The sequence below is a fragment of the Oratosquilla oratoria genome, chromosome 12 (genome assembly GCF_046742065.1).
Source record: "Oratosquilla oratoria isolate Oo_2021 chromosome 12, ASM4674206v1, whole genome shotgun sequence".
In the NCBI taxonomy this organism is placed as follows: Eukaryota; Metazoa; Arthropoda; class Malacostraca; order Stomatopoda; family Squillidae; genus Oratosquilla; species Oratosquilla oratoria.
Window position 1 is genome coordinate 62263914 of NC_134788.1, and position 18628 is coordinate 62282541.

Consider the following 18628-nt stretch of genomic DNA (forward strand, 5'->3'; position numbering starts at 1 on the left):
TCCCACCCCCTCTCCTCTCACTCCCAAGCCCTCTCTTCACTCTTCACTCTCTCCCCCTCTCTCACTCCCCCTCCCCCCTCTCGCACTCTCCCTTCCCCTCTCTCACTCCCCCTCCCCCCTCACCCCCTCTCACTCCCACCCCTCTCTCTCCCCCTCTTTCTCCCGCCCTCTCCCACCCCTATTTCTCTCCCCACCCCCTCTTTCTCCCCCCTCCCACTCCCACCCCCTCTTTCTTCCCCCTCTCCCACTCCCACCCCCTCTTTTCCCCCCCTGACTCCCAACCCCTCTCTCACTACCACCCCCTCTCTTTCTCTCCCCTGTCTGACTCCCACCCCCTCTCTCACTCCCACCCACTCTCTCACTCCTACCCCCTCTCTTTCTCTCCCACCCCCTCTTTCTCTCCCACCCCTTCTTTCTCTCCCACCCTCTCTTTCTCTCCCACCCCCTCTTCTCTCCCACCCCCTCTCCTCTCCCACCTCCCCCTCTCTCACCTCCCCTCCCGCTCTCTCCACTCCAGTCACTCCCTAACCTTCATCCCCCTCATAACTCCCACCACCTCTCCCTCCCACTGCCTATCTCTATCCCCTTGCTACCCATCTTTCTCCCTTCCCCGCTCTCTCCCTTCCACCCCCTCTTTCCCTATCCTGCTCTCTCCCTTCCACCCCCTCTTTCCCTACCCCGCTCTCTCCCTCCCACATCCACTATCTCATTCTCCCATTACCCCCTTCCCCTCTCTCCCCTTCCCCCCTCCCCCTCTCTCCCTCTTCCCTCTCCCTCCCCTTCTCTTTCTCTTCCCCTCCCCTCTCTCCCATTCCCCCCTGTCTCTCCCCCTCCGCCTCTCTCCCCTCTGTCTCCCCCTCCCCCTTCTCTCCCCTCTGTCTCCCCCTCCCCCCTCTCTCTCCTGTCCCCAGGTTAGGGGAGGGAGAGGATAGAGGAGAGGGGTGGGGGAGGAAGGATAAAGGGGAGGGGTGGGGGAGGAGAGGAAAGAGGGGATGTGAAGTGGAGGAGAGGATAGAGGGGAGGAGAGGATAGAGGGGAGGGGTAGGGGAGAAGAGGATGGAGGGGAAGGGTAGGAGAGGATAAAGGGGAGGGGGCGGGGAGGAGAAGAGAGAGGGAGGGGAGGGGCAGATGATACAGGGATAGGGGAGGAGAGGATAGAGGGGTAGGGGAGGAGAGGGGAGGGGTAGGGGGAGGAGAGGATAGAGGGGGGGTAGGGGAGGAGAGGAGAGGGGTAGGGGAGGAGAGGGTGGGGGTAGTGGAGGAGAGGGGGTGGGGAGGGGAGGAGAGGGGTGGGGAGGGGAGGAGAGGGGGTGGGGAGGGGTGGAGAGGGGTGGGGAGGGGAGGAGAGGGATGGGGTTGGGGAGGAGAGGAGAGGAGGGGTAGGGGAGGAGAGAGGGAGGGGTAGGGTAAGAGAGGAGGGGAGGGGAGGAGAGAGGGAAGGGGTTGGGAAGGAGAGGGGAGGCAAGGAGAGAGGGGTGGGTAGGGAAAGAGAGGATAGAGGGGTGGGGTAGGGGAAGAGAGGATAGATGGGTGGGGTAGGGGAAAGAGGATAGAGGGGAGGGGTAGAAAGGATAGAGGGGAGGCGTAGGATAGGGAAGGAAAGGGGAGGGTAAGGGAGGAGAGGATAGAGGGGGGGGTTGGGTAGAAGAGGATAGAGGGGAGGGTAGGGGGGAGAGGATAGAGGGGGGGTAGGGGACGAGAGGTGAGAGAGAAAGAGGGGTAGGGGAAGAGAGGAGAGAGGGAGGGGTAGGGTGGAGAGGAGAGAGGGGAAGGGAGGGGAGAGGGGAGGAGAAATGAGAGGGGAGGGGTAGGGGAGAAGAGAAGAGAGGGAGGAGAGTGATAGAGGGGAGGGGTTGGGGAAGGAGGAGAGAGGGGAGGGAAGAAAGGATAGAGGGGAGGCGTAGGATAGGAAAGGAAAGGGGAGGGGTAGGGGAGGAGTGGAGAGAGGGAAGGGGTAGAGGAGGAGAGAAGAGGGGTGGGGTAGGGGAGGAGAGGAGAGGGGTGTGGAAGGGGAGGAGAGGAGAGAGGGGAGGGATGGGGGAGGAGGGAGAGAGGGGTGGGGTAGGGGAGGGAGGAGAGGGGAGGATAGGGGAAGAGAGGAGAGAGGGGAGGAGAAGATAGAGGGGAGGGGTAAAGAAGGAGAGAGGGGAGGGGAGGGGTAGGGAGGAGAGGATAGAAGAGAGGGGTAGGGGGGAGAGAAGTAAGGGGAGAAGAGGATAGAGGGGGTAGGGGAGGGAGGTAAGAGGGGTAGGAGAGGAGAGAGGAGGGAGGGGGTAGGGGAGGAGAGGATAGAGGAGAGGGGGTGGGGGAGGAGGGAGAGAGGGGAGGTGTGGGGGAGGAGAGGAGAGAGAGGAGTGGGGGAGGAGAGGAGAGGGGGCAGGAGAGAGGGGAGGGGTGGGAGAGGGAGAGAGGGGAGGGGTGGGGGAGGAGAGAGGGGGGGGGAAGGAGGAGGGGAAGGGTGGGGGAGGAGAGAGGGGAGGAGTGGGGGAGGAGAGAGGGGAGGGGTGGGGGAGGGGTGGGGGAGGAGAGAGGGGAGGGGTGGGGGAGGAAGAGGAGGGGGTGGGGGGAGGAAAGAGGGGAGGGGTGGGGGAGGAGAGAAGGGGAGGGGTGGGGGAGGAGAGAGGGGAGGGTTGGGGGGGAGAGGAGGGAGGGGTGGGGGAGGAGAGGGGAGGGATAGGGGGAAGAGGATAGAGGGGAGGGGTAGGGTAGGGGAAGAGGATAGAGGGGAGGGGTAGGGGAGGAGAGGATAAAGGGGAGGGGTAGGGGAGGAGAGGGGGTGGGTTAGGGGAGGGGTGCGGGAGGAGAGATGAGGTGGGGGTAGGGGAGGAGAGGAGAGAGGGGAGGGGAGGAGAGGAGAGAGGGGAGGGGTAGGAGAGGAGAGGGGAGGGGGAGGAGAGGAGAGAGGGGAGGGAGAGGGGAGGGGGAGGAGAGGAGAGAGGGGAGGGGGAGGAGAGGAGAGAGGGGAGGGGGAGGAGAGGAGAGAGGGGAGGGGGAGGAGAGGAGAGAGGGGAGGGGGAGGAGAGGAGAGAGGGGAGGGGGAGGAGAGGAGAGTGGAGAGAGGGGAGGAGTGGAGAAGGGGAGGGGTTGGGGGAGGAGAGGAGGAGAGTGTAGGGGAAGAGAGGGGAGGGGGGTAGGGGAGGAGACGAGGGGAGGGGTAGGGGAGGAGAGGAGAGGATAAAGGGGAGGGGTAGGGGAGGAGAGGAGAGAGGGATGGGGGAGAAGAGGATAGAGGGGGTGGGGTAGGGGAGTGGAGGAGTTGGGGAGAAGAGGATAGAGGGGAGGGGTAGGAAAGAGAGGGGAGGAGTAGGGGTGGGGTAGGGGTGGAGAGGAGAGGGGTGGGGTAGGGGTGGAGAGGGGGAGAGGTAGGGGGAGAGGGAGAGGAGAGGGGGGAGGGGGGGGGTAGGAGCGAGGATAGAGGGGAGGGGTTGAGGAGGAGAGAGGGGAGGGGTAGGGGAGGAGAGGAGAGGATAGAAAGGGAGGGTTAGGGGAGGAGACGATAGAGGTTAAGGAGGGGAGGGGTAGGGGAGGAGAAGATAAAGGGGAGGGGTTGGGGAGGAGAGGGGAGGAGTAGGGGGAGAGAGAGGAGGAGAGAGGGGAGGGTAGGGAAGGAGAGGGGAGGGGTAGGGGAGGAGAGGAGAGAGGGGTGGGAAGGGGAGGAGAGGAGAGAGAGGAGGGGTAGGGGAGGAGAGGAGAGAGGGGAGGGGTAGGGGAGGGAGAGGAGAGGATAAAGGGGAGGGGTTAGGGGAGGAGAGGAGAGAGGAGAGGGATGGGGGAGGACGAGGATAGAGGGGGTGGGGGTAGGGGAGGGGAGGGGTAGGGGAAGAAGGGATAGAGGGGAGGGGGTAGGGGAGGAGGAGGATACAGGGGAGGGGTAGGGGAGGAGAGAAGAAAGGGGAGGGTAGGGGAGAGGAAAGGGGAGGGGTTTAGGGAGGAGAGGAGAGGGATAGAGGGGAGGGGTAGGGGAGGAGACGTTAGAGGTTAAGGGAGGGGAGGGGTAGGGGAGGAGAAGATAGATAAAGGGGAGGGGTTGGGGAGGAGTGGGGAGGGGTAGGGGAGAAGAGGGGGGGGGTAGGGGAGGAGAGGGGGAGGGGTAGGGGAGGAGAGGGGAGGGGTAGGGGGGAGAGGGGAGGGGTAGGGGAGGAGAGGTAAGAGGGGTAGGAGAGGAGAGGAGGGAGGGGTAGGGGAGGGAGGGGTGGGGGAGGAGTGGATAGAGGGGGGGGGTGGGGGAGGAGAGGATAGAGGGGAGGGGTGGGGGGAGGAGAGATAGAGGGGTGGGGTAGGGGAGGAGAGGATAGATGTGAGGGGTAGGGGAGAAGAGGATAGAGGGGAAGGGAAGGAGAGGATAGAGGGGAGGGGTAGGGGAGGAGAGGAGGGGTGGGGGAGAAGAGGAAAGGAGAGAGGGGGAGGGGTAGGGTAGGAGAGGAGAGAGGGGTAGGGGGAGGAGAGGTAAGAAGGGTAGGGGAGGGGAGGGGTAGGGGAGGAGAGGATTAGAGGAGAGGGGTGGGGGAGGAGAGGATAGAGGGGAGGGGGTGGGGGAGGAGAGGATAGAGGGGTGGGGTAGGGGAGGAGAGGATAGAGGTGAGGGTAGGGGAAGAAGAGGATAGAGGGGAAGGGTAGGAGAGGATAGAGGGGAGGGGTAGGGGGAGGAGAGGAGAGAGGGGTAGGGGAGGCGGAGAGAGGGGTAGGGGAGGAGAGGAGGGGTAGGGGAGGAGAGGAGGGGTAAGGGAGGAGAAGTGAGAGGGAGAGGGGAGGGGCAGATGAGGAAAGGAAAGAGGGGAGGGGTAGGGTAGGAGGGAGGAGGGATAGGGTAGGAGAGGAGAGAGGGGAAGGGAAGGAGAGGTAAGAGGGGTAGGGAGGAGAGGGAAGAGGTAGGGGAGGAGAGGGGAGGGGTAGGGGAGGAGAGGGGTAGGGAGGAGGGGAGGAGAGGGGGAGGGGTAGGGGAGGAGAGGAGAGAGGGGAGAGGTAGGAGAGGAGAGAGGGAGGGGTAGGGGAGGAGAGAGGGGAGGGGGTAGGGGAGGAGGAGAGGGGAGGGTGTAGGGGAGGGAGGGAGGAGAGGGGAGAGGGTAGGGGAGGAGAGGAGGAGAGGGGAGAGGAGGAGAGGAGAGGATAAAGGGGAGGGGTAGGGGAGGAGAGGGAGAGGGGAGGGGTAGGGGAGGAGAGGAGAGAGGAGAGGGATGGGGGAAGGAGAGGATAGAGGGGTGGGGGTAGGGGGAGGGGTAGGGGAGAAGAGGATAGAGGGGAGGGGTAGGGAAAGAGAGGGGAGGGGTAGGGAAAGAGAGGGGAGGGGTAGGGAAAGAGAGGGGAGGGGTGGGGGAGGAGAGGGGTGGGGGAGGAGAGGGGTGGGGTAGGGGTGTGGAGAGGGAGAGACGGGAGGGGTAGGGGAGGAGAGGGGTTAGGGTAGGGGAGGAGAGGGTAGGGGTAGGGGAGGAGAGGGAAGGGGTTAGGGGAGGAGGAGGGGAGGTGAGGGGTGGGGTAGGGAGGGAGAGGGGTGGGGTAGGGGAGGAGAGGGGAGGGGTAGGGGAGGACAGGGGGTGGGGTAGGGGAGGGGTAGGGGAGAAGAGAAGGGAGGAGAGGATAGAGGGGAGAAGAGAAGGGAGGAGAGGATAGAGGGGAGGGGTAGGGGAGGAGAGAAGAGAGGGGAGGGGAAAAGAGGAGAGAAGAGAGGGGAGGGGAAAAGAGGAGAGAATAGAGGGGAGGGGTAGGGGCGGGAGGTAGGGGAGGAGAGGATAGAGGGTAGGGGAAGGGAGGGGTAGGGGAGGATAGAGGGGAGGGGAGGGGTAGGGGAAGGAGAGGAGAGGCAGGAGGGGTAGGGGGAGGAGAGAGGGGAGGGGTAGGGTAGGAGGAGGGGAGGGGTAGGGGAGGAGAGAGGGAAGGGGTTGGATGGTGGAGGGGAGGAAAGGAAAGAGGGGTGGGGGTAGGGGAAGAGAGCATAGAGGGTAGGGGTAGGGGAGGAGAGGAGAGAGAGGAGGGGGGGAGGAGAGGAGAGAGGGGGAGGGGTAGGGGAAGAGAGAGAGAGAGAGGGGAGGGGGGGTAGGGGAGGAGAGGTAGTCAATAACATACTAATCTCATCATTTTCAGATTAGTTGGGGTTCGGGAAGATCTCTCTGAAGAACGTCATGGCTGGAACGGGGTTTTCCCACAAATCCTTTATAGAGTGTATACTGTGTTGTTGTCGTGCATGACTGTATACAGGCTTCTATAATGTGCTGTATAGTATGGGATAAATTGTTACATCCTGGGATAAATTGTTACATCCTGGATTTAATTGTGATGCGGTCATCCAGCCTCTTCTGGTAATTTAGAATGGCTGGATGATGGCCGCTGCGACCACAGCCTGGCCAGATGGACTCAGTCCTCTTGAGGGTGAGAAGATCCAGAAAGATGGATGTCAGGAGGTTTGGCATGTAACAAAGTGTTGTCTTTCAGTTTATTGGTGGAGCTGTGAGCGATATGTTTATGGATGTGCTTCTGGAGGTTGGTGTCTGGTGGTTGTAGGGGAAGGCAGGAGAGGAGGAGGAGTCTCTCTTCTTCTTCTTCTTCTTCTTCTTCTTCTTCTTCTTCTTCTTCTTCTTCTTCTTCTTCTTCTTCTTCTTCTTCTTCTTCTTCTTCTTCTTCTTCTTCTTCTTCTTCTTCTTCTTCTTCTTCTTCTTTCTTCTTCTTTTCTTCTTCTTTTCTTCTTCTTTTCTTCTTCTTCTTTCGTAGTTTTCTCGAGCTCTCGTCCTCCAACCTCGGTTTCAGTCTCCCCGTTTGTTCCGCCCTTTGCTCATTGGGTTCTCGTGCATCGTATGTTTGTCTTCATAGTCCATGATTATTATTATTCTTTCCACGTTCCCCCTGTATTCTATTCTCTCTCTGGCTTTTCCGCCTCACTTGATTCTATAGTTTCTCATCTTCTTTCCTATCCTTCTTCTCTTTTTAAACTTCTCTATATCTTTTTTAACTCTCTTTTTCTTCTCCTACCTCCACTTAATCTCTCCCCGTTTTTTTTTGTCTGCTCCTCCGCCCCCTTTTCTTCGTTTTCCTCGCTCCACTTCCTCCTTTCTCCGAAATTATGGTTTTTCTTTCCTCCTATAGTTCCCTCATAAAACTGAGTGACGTCATCTTCTCGTATTCTTTTCTCTCTTTCTACCTATTCATTTTTCTATACACACTTTCTCCTTCCCTGTCTTTTTTCACCATTTTTTGAGATCATATTGGTTTTACATCTCGCCTCCAAACAGCATACGGTATACGAGTATATGTTACCGAGTGCACAGCACTGGCAGCACGAAAATATGAACACAACATACTTGGGGTGGAGGAGCTTTGGAGAAAGCCAAACAACAACAGGAACAAAAAACAATAAATGCAAAGGTATAGGCTTGATCTTCCATGGCTGCCAGCGAATCATACTTTCTCAAACTACCTCAATGTTTTGTGGAAGTGAGATTCAGCCGCAGTTTAGCGACTCCTGGCGTATTTCCTCTTTAGGCTAACATATTTTCTCTTGACTGCAGTCCTTCCCCAGTCTTTTGACTTCATTTTCTTCCCTATTCCCTAGGACCCTAAAACAACTTAACTTCTCTTCTTCCTTTCCCCAATGTCCCACTTTCCCTCAAACCCCCCCCCCTCGCACTTCACCCGCCACTTCAACCTCCAGCATTTCTGTACATAATACATGTAATCCTTCTTGGTGCTCTCCCCCTTCCCGATTCTTTCTTTGTCAGAGTCTTTTCGAGAACGACCACGGGGGCTTCCCTCGGGCCTTCATCTTTCACCGACCCCGTTTTCTTCAGGTTTTCCTTTCCATGAAGAGGCTTAACCCGACCAGGTGAGCCAGGTTATCCCCTTTTGGAGGCTCGCTTTACAACTAAGCCCTCACAACCACCGCCTTTTCCCACTCCATCCTTTCCTTTTCCTCCCTCCCTCCCACCCTCCCACTCACCTTGGCAGTCTCGCAATAATATCCTTCCAACCCTTTTTTTAAAAGGCAACCCCAGCAAGTTCCCTTATGTCCTCCACACACCTCACCCCACTACTAACCCCAAACCCAACTTCAACACGATTCCCTCTCCACCGGAGCGAAGATTAACTTCCTCAGGTATTCTTTACCTGTCATGAATCTCATTTCGAGGTCCTTCACCTCATCTCTCTACTGAGAAGATAGCAACAGGATCTGGGACGAGGCTCGGGGATAGGACATTTGGAAGAGTAGGACTAGCTGCCGCCCCACTACCTTGGAAGATAAAACACCCAAGACACCAATACCTCAATCATTCATCCATAACTTCCAAACGAAACAAACATCCTTGATTAAGTAGACTAACACGTAAACTATAAGATAATGTACGACGGCAGCGTGAGATTGTCCAGAGAGATTGAGGCGTTGGTAAGCCAGGAACCATGAAAGCCATCCCAAACAACCATTCCCATATATATATATATATAATATATATACATATTATAATATATGTTATACATATATATATAATATAATATATTATATATATGATTATATATAATATATATATACATATATATATATAATATTTATATATACATATATATTTATATATATATATATATACGAGTATGTACTAGACTATAGACTATCCGCAAGAAGATAATCAAATTGAATCTTCAATAGCTTTTAACCTCGTCTGCCTGCAAGAAAATATCCTACCTGGCTACACAAAGATAAAACTTCACGACGAGGAAAGCCAGAAATGAAAAGTTCACTCACAAGTTCCGGAGAGAACTAGTTGAGCGTCAAATAGAAGAGAAAAGGGAGATGATTACACTCCCAGCTAGAGGAAGTGAGAAAATCTAGAGAAGAAATGGAACGAAACAAAAGCTCCAACTGACCTTTAAAAGAGAGATTAACATCAAACTACAAGCAATCTACGATCAAAACCGCAAAGGAGTGGAAAAGCGGTATGGTGAAAAAAACTAACCAAGCTATATGGGGGTAACATAAAACTTCCCCGGCCTCCAGCGGGCTATGTGAATCTCACCAACTACGTCCCCACAAAAGATCAAGAAGAACTGTTAAATATGGGACTCAACTGCCACTTCCTCTCGAAGCCACAACCACACCGAAAGCGACTTGAGATAGAAGTCCTCCTCGATGATATTCAACAACTTGAACAGACTGGACAAGTTAGCACTAACCCAGATCTTCAACCATCCCTTCTTGCTGAAGCTGGAAACAACCGAGGAACTTACCATAGTAAGCTGATAATAAATACCATCACATCGCCGCAAAGCAACTACGCGAGAACCCAGACATTACCATCAGACGGGCTGATAAGACCGCCGCCTATGTTATCATCAGCAAAGAAGAGTATATCCAAAAGATGAACACCATATTCTATGACACCACCAAATTCATGAAGATAACACGCAACCCAACCGAGGCCATTAAAAAGAAACTGAACAACCTCATCTCAAGTATCCACGCAAAAACCGGAAGCCAAAGATTTCCGAAGCTCACTGGCGAGTACACACCAGGATATGCCTTTGGCAACATCAAGACACACAAAGAAGGCAATCCCATAAGGCCCATCATTACACAAATACCTACCACCACATACCCCATAGCAAAGAAACTAAATGAGCTTCTCACTCCTTACGTCCCACTTACTTCAGCCTCTGATTTCCTGGAAATCTTAAGGGATGCTCCTCCAGTAGAAAATGCCTCCATCGCATCGCTGGATGTGGAAAGTCTCTTTACCCACGTCCCAATAAATAAGACCATCGATTTCATCTTAAAACGAGTGTACCACAGCAATGGCACAAAGCCTCTTGACATCCCAGAAAACACCTTGAAAAAACTACTCGAAATTTGTACAAAAGAGGCCCCCTTCACCTCTCCCAGTGGGCAGCTTTACAAGCAGATCGACGGTGTAGCAATGGGAAGCCCTCTCGGTGTCTTATTTGCCAACTTTTACATGGGTACCATTGAAACCGAGGTCATCGCAACAGCTCGACCCTCATTATACTGTAGATACGTGGATGATATCTTCGTACAATTAAAAGATATCGATGAACTACAAGACCTGAGGAATCGATTCATCGCAGCCTCAGACCTCAATTTTACTTACGAAGAAGAAAATAATGGATGCCTCCCCTTCCTTGATGTCCTCGTCACCGCTCGAAATACAGGCTTCGTAACTACAGTATACACCAAACCGACAAACACTGGACTGTGCTTAAACGGAAATAGCGAGTGCCCGAAGCGCTACCTACAATCCACCATCGGCGCTTACGTTAGAAGGGCCCTCTCACATTGCTCCACCTGGACACAAACCCACCAAGAACTGGAGAGAACCACACAAGTACTTATCAACAATGGATACGCAAATTCAGATGTATCACAAGCAATACAAACACATTTAAACAAATGGTACACCGACGATGACAGAAACACCACAAGCGAAAACAAACCTATAAAAATCTTCTACAAAAACCATATGTCCACAGAATACAAAGCAGACGAGAAGATCATAAAGGACATTATTCACAAAAATGTACTACCCACCGACCCAGCAAAACACATCCAGATCATCATATATTACAAGACAAAGAAGACATCCCAACTAATGATACGTAATCGCCCCAACACAACGAAAACAGAGTTACAAGAAGACCATGTTGTATACCAATACAGCTGCAATAGTGAGGAGTGTGGACCTCACTCTTACATTGGTATGACAACCACTAAGCTTACAAGAGGCCTGACATGCCATTTGAGTAACGGATCCATAAAGTCCCACCACAATACCAAACTCAACAGACCACTAACAAGAAAAGATCTGGATCACAACACAACAATCATTGACAGAGAAAGAGATCCACGAAGGTTGCTACTCCTTGAAGCACTCTACATTCAAGCAAAGCAGCCATCAATTAACATCCAGGTGGAAGACCTACGGGTCTTGCCATCTAGCAAAAGAATAAGTGCTAAGCGACCAACGAACCCCATCGCTTCGCCCACTGGGAGAGACCACCCCCCCGCGAGTGAAAACAACGCACGCTCATTGGCTACCATTCACCAATGAGCATCCAAATTTTCTCGACACAGTATCCATGATCCGTACATCACATATATAATCTACACAGAAAACTTGACACAGCAAATCGCACTGGAAAATGGAACAAGAGAGTTCCGAAACGTCGGCCAATATAAAAGATCTCCTAAACAGACTTACAGAAAATGATAAGTCAAATATTCGTCGTATAGAGACTATACGCAAGAAGATAATCAAAAATAAATCTCCAATAGCTTTTAACCTCGTCTGCCTGCAAGAATATATATATACATATATATATTTATATATATATATATATATATAAATATATATATACATACATTATGGATATATATATATAATGTATATATATATATTATACATTTTGCATATATATACTAATGTATATATATGTATATAATGTATATATATATATACATATATATATATATATATATATTATACATATATATATATATTATATATATTTATATATACATATATATATTTATTTATATATCTATATCTATATGTATATATATACATAATGTATATATATACATATATATTATATTATACATACATGTATATCTATATATTTATATACACATATATAATATATATATATTTATATATATATTTATTTATTTTATATATACATATATTTACATATATATAATACATATATATATATATATTTATAATTTATATATATATACATATATATTTATATATATATACAATACATATATATATTATATACATATATATTTATATTCATATATATACATATATATACATATATACATATATATTTATATATATATACATATATATTTATATACATATATATACATATTTATATATATATTTATATAAATATATTTACATATATTATATATATCTATATATATATTATGTACATATATATTTATATATATATATATATATATATATATATTTATACATACATATATATACATATATATATATATAATATACATGTATATATTATTATATATATATTATACATATATGTTATATATATATACATATATATATATATATAAAAATATATATTATATTATATATTTATATATATATTATATATAATTATAAATATATATATTATATATATACATATTTTATATATATTATATATATATATATATATATATATATATATATATATATATGTTTTTAGTTATATATATATATATTATATATATATATTATACATATATATATATATTATTATTACATATATATATTATATATACACATATATATACATATTATATAAATACATGCATATATATATACATATCTATATATATATATATATATATATATATATATATACATATACATTATACATATATATATATATATATATATATATATATATATATATATATATATATATATATGTATATAGTTATATATATATATTATATATATATATACTATATAAGACATATATAAATATTATTTATATACATATATATATATTATAATATACATATATATACATACTATATATATATATATATATATATATACATACATATATATATATAAAATATATATATATATACATACATACATATACCAAGGCTTTTTCCCCCTTCCAAGGGAGGTAGCCAAAAAGGGAAAGGCATAAAAACACTCCACCCATTTCATCCCCAAATACACTCCACACCCCTCCCACCCTTCCTCTCATCTGAGCACCTCCTGGATGACGGGTCATCCCTGCACCCCGCCCACCGCCCTGGGTCAGAAGCAGTGTTTCAAGACACAGTACATCCACAGCAAGGCCGCTTCATTTAATCGGCGACCCCCCCTCTCCGTCCCCCTTTGCATATAAGGAGAGGACGGGGAGAAATCCCTTCGGGCTGCGTCAAAATTTACTTACACATACTACCCCAGCCCCCACCCCCCCCGCTCATTCCTCCTCATGCAATCACAACATCGTCCATATACAACCATTCTCCACTCACCTCTGTCTTCCGTCCTCTCCCTTCCTTCCTCAACAGACATTCCCCTCTTCCCCAAAGCCCCCTTCACCCCATCCATCCACCTCATCCTAGGACGTCCCCTCATGTTCACTCCCTCCACATCTGCCTTCCATACCTCTTTTACTAGTCTTTCTTCACTCATTCTTTCCATGTGTCCAAACCATCCTAATATTCTTTCATCAACCCTCTCTCCCAAATCCTTTTTCACCCCTGCTCTCCTCCTCACCTCCTCATTTCTCACTCTATCTAGCCTAGTAACCCCCGCCATACTTCTCAGACACCTCATCTCAAACACATTCAAACTCCTTCTCTCTTCTTCTCTTATGTTCCACGTTTCTGCCCCATACAGTGCTGTTGGCACAATCACTCCTTCATACAGTCTCCTTCGCATCCATTCCCAAATGTCTATTTCTCATTACACTCTTTAAACCACCAAGGCATTTACTCGCTTCTCTCAATCTACATTCTACCTCCACCTTCACTCCACCTTTTCCTGCTACACTTGCACCCAAGTATCTAAAACTATCCACTTCCTCCAGTCGCTCTCCCTTAATGTTCACTTATATATATATATATATATACTATATATATATATATATATTTATATATATAGATATATATATATACATATATATAATATATGTATATATATATATATATTTATATATATATATATACAGTATATATATATGTACGACACTGAATGGGTCCCAGTGTTTAGAGATACGTTTTATCAACCACAATGCACTTTAATTCTAAGCCATGTATATATATATAATATATATATATATATATATATATATATATATATATATTACATATATATATTTTTTTTATATATTGTATATATATATATATATTATATACACATATATATATATATATATATATATATATATATATATATATATATATATGTACATATATTTATCATATATATACATATATATTATATATATATATTTATATATATATGTTATATTATAAATATATATATAATATATGTATGTATATATATATATATATATATATATATATATATATATATATATATTATATATATTATATATGTAACCCTTTTGAGTTGGGGGTTACATAAGGAGGACTTAGTGCGGGCTAGATAAACTTCCAAAACGTCACTTTTCTTCTTTTTATTACAAAATTGGAGTTTATCTAGTTTAATACACTATTATGATACAGTCTTATTCAAAAAAGAAAAGATCACTAACACACGTTGCACACCTTTCTTTCACAATTGTTTTCTATACAGTTTTGGGCACTAGGGCACCTCACACACCAACCTCTAGTCCTGAGGGCACGTCTCACACCAACTTCCTCCTGGTCGTGTGCACTCCGGTTTTCTTCCCGGAAATGCTGAGTGTGGTGAATTTTGAGGTGCTCTCAGTCACTTTGCTAACGTTTTTAATCGGATTGTTTCGCCCTATATAAATTTGTTCTTGGTTCATAATTGGTACAAACATGATATGTTGTATACATAATATATCCAGGGGGAAAGGGTTGAACAGTATTGTATTCCCTGGGTCTGGGTCTCGGTTCACGTTTCCTCTGTTGGGCCTGGGCCTCGGCTCGCCTCACTTGCCCTGGGCCAGGTCATGGGCCTCGGCTCGCCTCGCCTCGCCTGGGCCTGAACCTCGGCTCGCATCGCCTTATCCTGGACCTGGGCCTCGGCTCGCCTCACTTCGGTCTGGGTCTGGGCCTCGGCTCGCATCGCCTCGGACTGGGTTTGGACCTCTGTTCGCCTCGCCTAGACCTGGGCCTGTGCCTCACCTCGCCTCATCTGGGCCTGTGCCTGGGCCTCGACATCGGCTCGCCTCGCCTCGGGCTGGGTTTGGGCCTCGGCTCGCTTTGAAAGAAGAAAGATAAGAGAAGAAATCCCAATACTAATGCTGGAAGACTCTATTCTTCCATACGAGGATCAGATCAAGTACCAAGGACTAAGCCTTGACAAAAAACTAAACTTTAATACACACATTAATGAAATAATACACAACATGAAACAACGCTTCAACATCTTAAAAGTAGTTTCACGTTTCAACTGGGGAGCTGACAGAACAACTCTGTTACGAATATACCAAGCTTTGTGCCTAAGCAAAATAGATTATGGATGCCAAATCTATGGGGTCGCCTGTAAAACCACCTTAGAAAAAGTAGATATCATCCAAAACATGACTATACGCATCTGTACAGGTGCGTATAAAACGTCACCCATAGACAGCCTAAATGCTGAAGCCGGCATTCCTCCTCTCCCTATTAGAACGCAGGAACTAGGATTGAGATACCTAACAAGAGTAATGTCATCCAAAAACAACCCCAACTACTAGTTTGTTAGAACACCCAAAGACAGAGCTCCAACTCGACCTAAGCTCTCCAAACCGCTGGAAGTTAGACTGGAAAATAGTGCCAAGAACATAGACCTGACCCCTCTACACGTCGAAGAAAGTTTAGCAGCTGAATACCCTCCCTGGTGTAGACCCGAAATCAACATTTGCACTTTCTGGTGTAAGAAAAATAGCTGCCCCCCCGAGTCCGAACTTAGAAGTAAATTCCTTGAACACAGCAGGACCCTCACAGATGCAACTAATCTATACACTGATGGATCAAAAACTGTAGACAGTGGGTTTCTCAGTGATTACCCCTCCATCTATCATAAAAAAGAGAGCTCATTTTAACATTTCTATTTTTACCACAGAACTGCTGGCAGTTCTTAATGCATTAATTTATACTTTTAACAATGCATCTGACAAAAAAATTGTCATATACAGACTGTAAGAGCATTTTAACATCAATAAAATCAATATTTCCAGTCAACCCCATTATCAAACATATCAAACATATACAAGATTGGCTGGTCCTCCTCAGTAACAGAAAGAAAATAACTCTGAACTTCTGCTGGGTTCCTTCCCATGTGGGAATAAAAGGAAACGAGTTAGCCGATACTGCAGCTAAAGAAGCAGCTGGGCTGGCACATATCTCCCAACTCAAAATCCCCAAAATGGATTTTAAAATTCGCATTAGAAGTTATACCAGAGAACAGTGGCAACCTCAATGGAATTATATATATACATATACACATATATGTTAGCGCCTGTTGCACTAATCTCTAAATAAGTTCTTATTCTTCTGTCATAGTAAAATTCTTCATTCACAACTTTCTTTTATCTTAAGTCAATTATCTGAAGGCCCCATGCCTTGTCCTTCACTCAAAGCTTGAGGGGGTGAATTAAATGAGGTTGATTTTTCGTATCTTCTTTCTTCTAAAAGTTACACTTGGTTTTGTGATCTACACCAAGGGACTCCCGCTCCCATGCCCCAAATATGATGTATTGGCTGCATGTTTATGCAGCGTTCTTTTATGGTTGGAGTCTAATCTTCACTCAGATGAATGAATGAATGAATTAATAAAAGAATGCTTAAATGAGTTGATATTAACTAAACAGATAAAGTAATGTGGATAGGAGGTAAAGGGAACACGGGCTGGGGGAAATAATTTTATTCCTGACTAGTTTCGCCTGAGTGGCTTCTTCAGAGGAATAGAGTTTGAAGTCAAGTTGGTCAATATATATATGGCATAAAAAGGGAACGTGGCAATGTGTCAGGTTGGTCCCCCACTCGACGTCATCTGTCGGTGTGACGAGTTATCGAAGCGGGTGGACCAATTATCCGCCTGCTGGTCGTTGCGTGGCTGAGCTGTCCGACTGGATCAGGGGCTCTGAGCATTTTCTTCAAGATGACGAAGTGTGCTGCTGCTTTAGCCCATATCAAATCCCCAGTCCTCTTATTGATGTTATCCTGTATGTTGATGAAAACGGACTCCATCGGCTTTCTTTCTTGTCGTGTGATGTTATCCATAAGAGTTTTTGCCTTATCCCATTTCGGTAGATGGCCTCGTTCGTCGACACGGTTTACTATCGCACTGCTAGCCCTGTGGTGTCTAACATCTGCTTGGTGTTCTTTTATTCTAGTGTCTAGGCCCCTGCTAGTTTCACAGATTCATTTCTTATCACGTCCACCACATGGGATTTCATATACTACGCTGATCTTATTTAAGGTTGGGTCTTGTTTCTTTGTTATAAGGTCCTTCACTTTCGTACCTGTAGAAGTCGCAAGAAGAATGTTGGAGGACGATAAGATTTTGTCTGGGTCTCTGACGTTAGAATGGAATTTGGGACCACCCAATACATAGTGTTGGATTTTTCTCTTTTGATGTGTAGTATATTACGGGCCTTCTCCTCCAGAGTGCAAAGTAATCCTTTGGGGTATTTGAGTCCTTCAAAAGTAGTTTTAATCATTTTTATTTCTTCCGCTAAAAATTCGTCACTGCAAATACGAAACGCTCTCAAGGAATGGCCTATCACCACACCAGTCTTTGTCCTCTTATCATCTGCACTGTGGTAATGAATCCTATCCACATTCGTCACAATGTTTACACAAATAAAGTAATGAATGAATTAATAATCTACGTAATTAATTAACACACACACACACACACACACACACACACACACTAATAAATTAATGAATGAATAAAACATTAATATATACATAAATTATGATAGCATGGTGCTCAATACTATCTCTCTGGTCCGCTATGGTCCTATCTCTCCTGTACAACATCCACAAATACACCGCTTCGGTGCAATATCTCCCACAAAGGATAGAAACACGAGTTACTACCGACAGCACTAACCTTGCATGAAATTGGCAGTTACCGACAAAATACTTGATAAAATTGTAGCAAACGAAACATCGTACCAATAAAGGTTCCCTCCCTTACACGATGTTCAATCTGAGACGCTAATCTACCTCTGAGCTCTGAGTATCCCAATCCAAGTTAAAGGATCACGCCAATACGAGCACTGTATTGTCAATTCTTTTGTGACACTTGGTCCTAAATCCTGTGTGGTTGTTGGTGTGTGGTTACATTGTCCCGGGGATTTCCAGTCCGCTTCACGCTGGGCCGATTCTTGTCAACTGTTGTGAATTTCAATAGCTGCAAGAAGAATTCGCTTACATTGTCCTTGACACCCCCCAAGAACATGTCAATAATGTGTCCAAAATTCGTATTGTCTTAGCTTCTCTTAATTTGTTGTTCACTTCCTCAATACATGACGCAAAGATATTTTGACATTTGGAGATTCGGAAAACAAACAAGCTGTAACCGAAGTCGTTTCTACTCAAAGTCACAATAGTAGACGAAAACGGACAGAGTGTGAAGCGGGTTATACTTGATAACTTCTCCTTTGTTTTCTGACAGTCTTAGAGAGCCCATCTCGTTCCATTTGATGAAGAATAGAACGCGAACCAAATACTGATCCCTGTGACACACCACACGTGTCAGGACTAATTAATTATTTTTCCGTGTATTATCATTCCACTTCCACCTCTCATGTCTTGTTTAAGTGTAGCTGTATGTATTGCCTTACTAACCTGGCGATTTCAATTTGTTTGTGGCTTTCGGTATGTCGTTAAAGATCTTTCATGAGACCAGGATAGATGAACGCAGCAGCTCTGCGAATACAAAATAATATAAAATAGAAATTAAAATAAAATATGGGAAAGAAACCATCACATGCCGACCGA